This window comes from Rutidosis leptorrhynchoides, chromosome 8, assembly GCF_046630445.1.
Source record: "Rutidosis leptorrhynchoides isolate AG116_Rl617_1_P2 chromosome 8, CSIRO_AGI_Rlap_v1, whole genome shotgun sequence".
NCBI lineage: Eukaryota > Viridiplantae > Streptophyta > Magnoliopsida > Asterales > Asteraceae > Rutidosis > Rutidosis leptorrhynchoides.
Genome location: NC_092340.1, coordinates 164593336 through 164598688, shown reverse-complemented (window position 1 = coordinate 164598688; position 5353 = coordinate 164593336). Strand labels below are relative to the sequence as shown.

General features: G+C 31.3%; 1 pseudogene; it reads left to right on the top strand.

The window, feature by feature from the left end:
* Nucleotides 1-294: 294 nt before the first annotated feature.
* LOC139863059 (NAC domain-containing protein 54-like) lies at nucleotides 295-4990 on the top strand (annotated as a pseudogene).
* Nucleotides 4991-5353: the final 363 nt, after the last annotated feature.

Sequence of the window (5353 nt, the reverse complement as noted above, 5' to 3'; positions counted from 1 at the left end):
AGGTGTCTCTCTAGGTATATTTTAAGTATATAATGAAAATTAAAATTAAATTAAAATGGTTGATGACCAATAATATTAATTATTAAATATCAACTTCTTAATTGTTCATGCAGTGTAATTTGCGTCTCATCAAGGCTGGTACTGTCCCTTATCTTCTTCATCTTTCTGGGGACAACAAGAGAAGGTTATTATAACGAGAAGAAGAAGATCGAGGTTCCGAATATTGATCGAAGGGCAGTTATATATATATACGGATTGGAGTATTAACTAAATAATATTGATATTAAATATTAAATGGCTCCAGTTTCATTGCCACCTGGTTTCCGTTTTCATCCTACAGATGAAGAACTTGTACTTACTATCTCAAAAAAAAAATCAATGGACGTAAAATCGAACTCGAAGTTATCCCTGAAGTTGATCTCTACAAGTGCGAACCCTGGGATTTACCAGGTATACGTACCCATTTGCATTTACATATATCTTCAATCATGGTAATTTAAAAATTAAAAATTTCCTTTTTATTTATGAAATTAATTGCAATATATTTACATTTACATATATATAAAAAATACTGTATAATTTTTTTGTATCAAATATTAGGTTGCTTTATTGTTGATACAAGTATCAAATATCAAATATATACAATTTTCTATGTACATATACAACTATAATATTTGCATATGTTTGGAAAATACTAGAATAAAAAAAAATACGTTAATTACTTGAATTATGTGTTTATGCATATATTTAAATTTTAAGATATATGTATATTTATATTTATATTTTTATATGTGTATACAAGTATTATTTATTTCCACATATATAAAGAAAAAAATCATAAAATAAAAAGATAGATTAGCATGATCATGAAAATTTTATTGCAAGGGAAGTGATCACTAAATCTAGATTCTCGTCAAAGAGTCATTCATTTATGCGCTTTCTAGTTATCTCAAATATTATTTTGTTGCAAAAGGGCAAAAGAAATAAAAGTGAAGGTTCTTCAATGTTCTTTTACGCGTGCTTCAGTTCGTTATGACTATTATAATTGAATAATGACTTTTTTTGTTGCCTTGATTAGTCTCTTTATTATACCCCATTTTGCTAACAACGTCCCTTATTATTAATTTGACATTTAGAATCTTTTGTTTATAAAAATTTTGCAATCAGCGTCCATCGGAAGGACATTGATTGCAAATTTGCAATATACCTCATTTTACTAACAGCGTCCTTTCGAGGGATGCTGATTGCAAATTTTTGATAAACAAAGTATTCTAAATGTCAAATTAATAATCAAGAGATGCTGTTATCAAAATGTAGTATAATAAAGGGATCAATAGAGCGGAAAGAAAAGTCTTGAATAATTGATATAAATACAAATACAAATGATAGCCACATGAAAAAGTTCAATATAAATGAGTTTATTTTTGTTCTGTTTCACATTATTTGGCATATAAGTTACTCGCAATATATATATATATATATATATATATATATATATATATATATATATATATATATATATATATATATATATATATATATATATATTAGGTTTTTGAGCCCGGGCGTTGCACGGGTGTGTAAAAAACCGTGCAAAAAAATGTAATATGCATTTCAAATTGGTATGTAAATAGCGATATGAAAAAAATAGAAAAAATATAATAATTTTTTAATAGCTCGTGGTGTTGACAAATTTTAAAAATTATTTTAAGTTTAAGAGCTCGTGATTTGCAGATAGGAAAAATATAAGAATTATTTAAGAGCCCGTGTGTTCACAAATTTAAAAAAAAAATAAAAAATTGATATTAAACATCTTACATGTATGCAGACACTTAAATTACAAAATTCATACACATATATACATGGCATCTTCGTTTGTATAGGGAATGGAGATTTTCTTCCCAAAATATATTAACATGCGGAGTAATATTAAACGTACAGGTTTAGGTTTTTAGATTTTATATTTATTATTTCATATAATATAATAATAATTGTAAATAATATATATATAATCTATACATATAATAATTCATAAATAACTTTCAACCACAATCAAGAAAATTTTTTTGGTTTATATATATATATATATATATATATATATATATATATATATATATATATATATATATATATATATATATATATATATATAAACACGACACTGTATTTTTATACATACAAGACCAGTCAAACGAGTTAAATATGATATGATTGAAAGATCTAGCGAGCATAAGATGATCATGATGAATGTCACCTTTATTTAAAGGGAATTAAGGTGGGCCCCGAATATTCTAAACTCGTATAAGAACAAAATTTTAGTAATTAGCTGACAAGATTGAAGTCATAAACTAAAGAGGAAATACTAGACTACTCTTACGTCTTACCGTTCATATAAAGATAGATATGATATGAAATATGATTACCAACTTTTCTTTTCTTTATTAATTTTCTGACATTGGCAAAATCTAATACAGCAAAAACTTTATTTTATAAAATCGTGTTATTCCATGCATGTTCATACAAAAAGAATCATAAGATTATGAAGCAATTGTAGTAGTACTATTTTTGTTGTTTACATATATGGTTTCTTTTCCTTTTATCTTCTTTAATATTGATATGTTTTGTGGTACAGGAAAATCATTATTGCCAAGCAAAGATCTAGAGTGGTACTTCTTTAGTCCAAGAGATCGTAAATACCCTAACGGATCAAGGACAAACCGAGCCACAAAAGGTGGATATTGGAAGGCAACAGGGAAGGACAGGAACGTAAATTCACAATCACGAGCCGTGGGAATGAAGAAAACCCTAGTTTATTATAGAGGGAGAGCACCACATGGTTCTCGTAGCGATTGGGTTATGCACGAGTACCGCCTTGATGAAAGTGAATGCGAAAGTGAATCCGGCCTCAAGGTATACAAACCTTCTTTAATATGTCATTTTTTCATGATTTAAAATTGAACTAACGAGTAACGACAATATTGTGTGTTTCTTTTTTTGGGGTATAAAAGATGCAGGATGCTTATTCACTTTGCCGTGTGTTTAAGAAGAGTTTGAATATTGCAGCGCTGAGTGATCACTCGTCAAGCATGGACTTATATTCAGAAGGTGGAAGGGGTGGTGATCTAGATATGGAGACATGTGATTATCAAACACCATTAATGGCGGTTTCATCTTCATCTAATATCAACTATGTATCGTCTCCATATATCTCAAGTGAAGCGAATGATGGTAGATGGATGCAGTACCTATCAGAAGAAGCTTTTACTTTCCCAAATCCATCTTTTATTACTAACTCATGTGGAAATGTGTCTTATCCTCCATCTAAGGTACAAAACATATATATGTTATGAAATTCTTTCACCAGATGTCACAAACGACTAGTTCTAAAGAGCATATACAAACCCGCTCTAATACCATGTTGAACTAAAATGACAATAGATGAACTTTATTGAATCCAATCATCAGTCTAAAACCCTAATATACCTATTTGATAAATGGGTCGAGCCCTATCAAGCTATCTTAAAAGGTAGAAGGTTTTTTCATGTGCGTGTTACCGGGAGGGCGAGTAATCTGACCCCGTACTCTGATATACGCATCCCAGCAGAATTACTCCCTGATCGTTTCTACCCATTCTCTGGCCACCACAACATATTTGTCTTAGGCAGGATCCGAACTTGAGACCTTTTGCAAGGAACTCAGGTCCCGTGTCAGGCTAACTCAATCACCCTCTAATAGTGATTTAAAATAGTGATATAACAGTTTCTGTAACTAAACATACTTATTTTTAAATGACATTTTCCAACATTTTTTCAGGTTGAAATAGCCTTAGAATGTGCAAGGCTGCAACAAAGGTTAACAATGCCACAATTGCATATACAAGATCTCCCACAACAAGGGGCAACTAGCTATGTGGATTTGATGAATATTCCACAAACAAGCAGCAATATCTCTGAATTCGCAACTACGAATGGTCATCAGCAGGATATAGTACAAGAAATTCTTTCAGTTGCTCAAATTTCTCAGGATCTTATCAATCAAAACACTTGGGGTGTAGGTAATTTTACAAGTCATCATGCAGATGAATTCTTGTTTACGGCTAATAACACTAGCAACAATCATATGGAAGATGAAGGATCCTTTATGTTCCTGGGAGATGAACACAATATGAGGTCTATTGAAGTTAGTGGTGCCGATGAACATCTCGGAAATGATCGAGTAGTTGAGAATTTAAGATGGGTTGGCATGTCTAACAAGGATCTTGATATGGTAATTATCGTTTTCTTTAATAAATTACTAGCAGTTAATAATTGAAGTTCAAGATATAATCTACAAAGCACACATGTTATTTAATTACTTCTAGGTCTATTTTATGCTTTTTAGAACCCTCAAATTATATTAATTTTAATTTTAATTACATCTACAGACTATTTGGGACGATTACAAGACAGTTCCTGTCGAAAACACACCAAATTTTCAGAGAGAGGAGCAAGAGGTTACAGGTTCAAATTATCAACTAATTCTTAATAAATTACTGTCCAAAGTTAAATATACAATTAACCTCATTCTACTAATTCTTGAAAAACAGTTGCAGGAGAAAGCAGCAATCACCACAACTTGGAAAACACAGAAGATCACAACAGCTCAAATGATAATTTCTTAGATGAAGGCAATCTAGACGACTTTGGCACAACACCAAGCTTTGAAATTTACGAGAAAACCAAAGTCAGTCATGGATTGATTGTTTCTACACGACAAGTTTCGAAAACTTTCTTTCACCAGATCGTCCCATCTCAAACGGTCAAGGTCCAATTGAACCCTGGAATGATGTACGATCAGGCAGTAATGAAACCTGATGTCAAGAACACAATGAGGCCTATTGTAAGCTTGGTTTCACTTTTGCTAATATGTCGCTATCATCTTGAAGAGTCAACAGAAAGAAGTAATGTGTAGCGACCCCTACAAATCGTCATTGACGGCGTCGACTACTTAGGTCCCGTTACGTGGTCGTAGGTCTTTAAAAATAACGTTTGACCAAAAGTATGTCGCATTCATTTCAAAAGTTAAGATTTGTTTCAAAGTTTACAAGAATTGTTCATCCAAAGTTACGTTACAAAGTTATAAGTACAAGTGAATACTATGCGACACAGTTTAAAGAAAGTCAAAAGACGCTCCATGTAGTGCATATATACTCGACATCCAATGCAAATATCAAATAATGAGCGGAAGCATGTTTCACATATCGTTCAAAGACCTGAGAAAAACATAGAAATCTGTCAACGAAAACGTTGGTGAAATCATAGGTTTAAGTAAGTAATTGAGTAAGTAAAGTAAGCCGAACCACAAGATTTGCAAA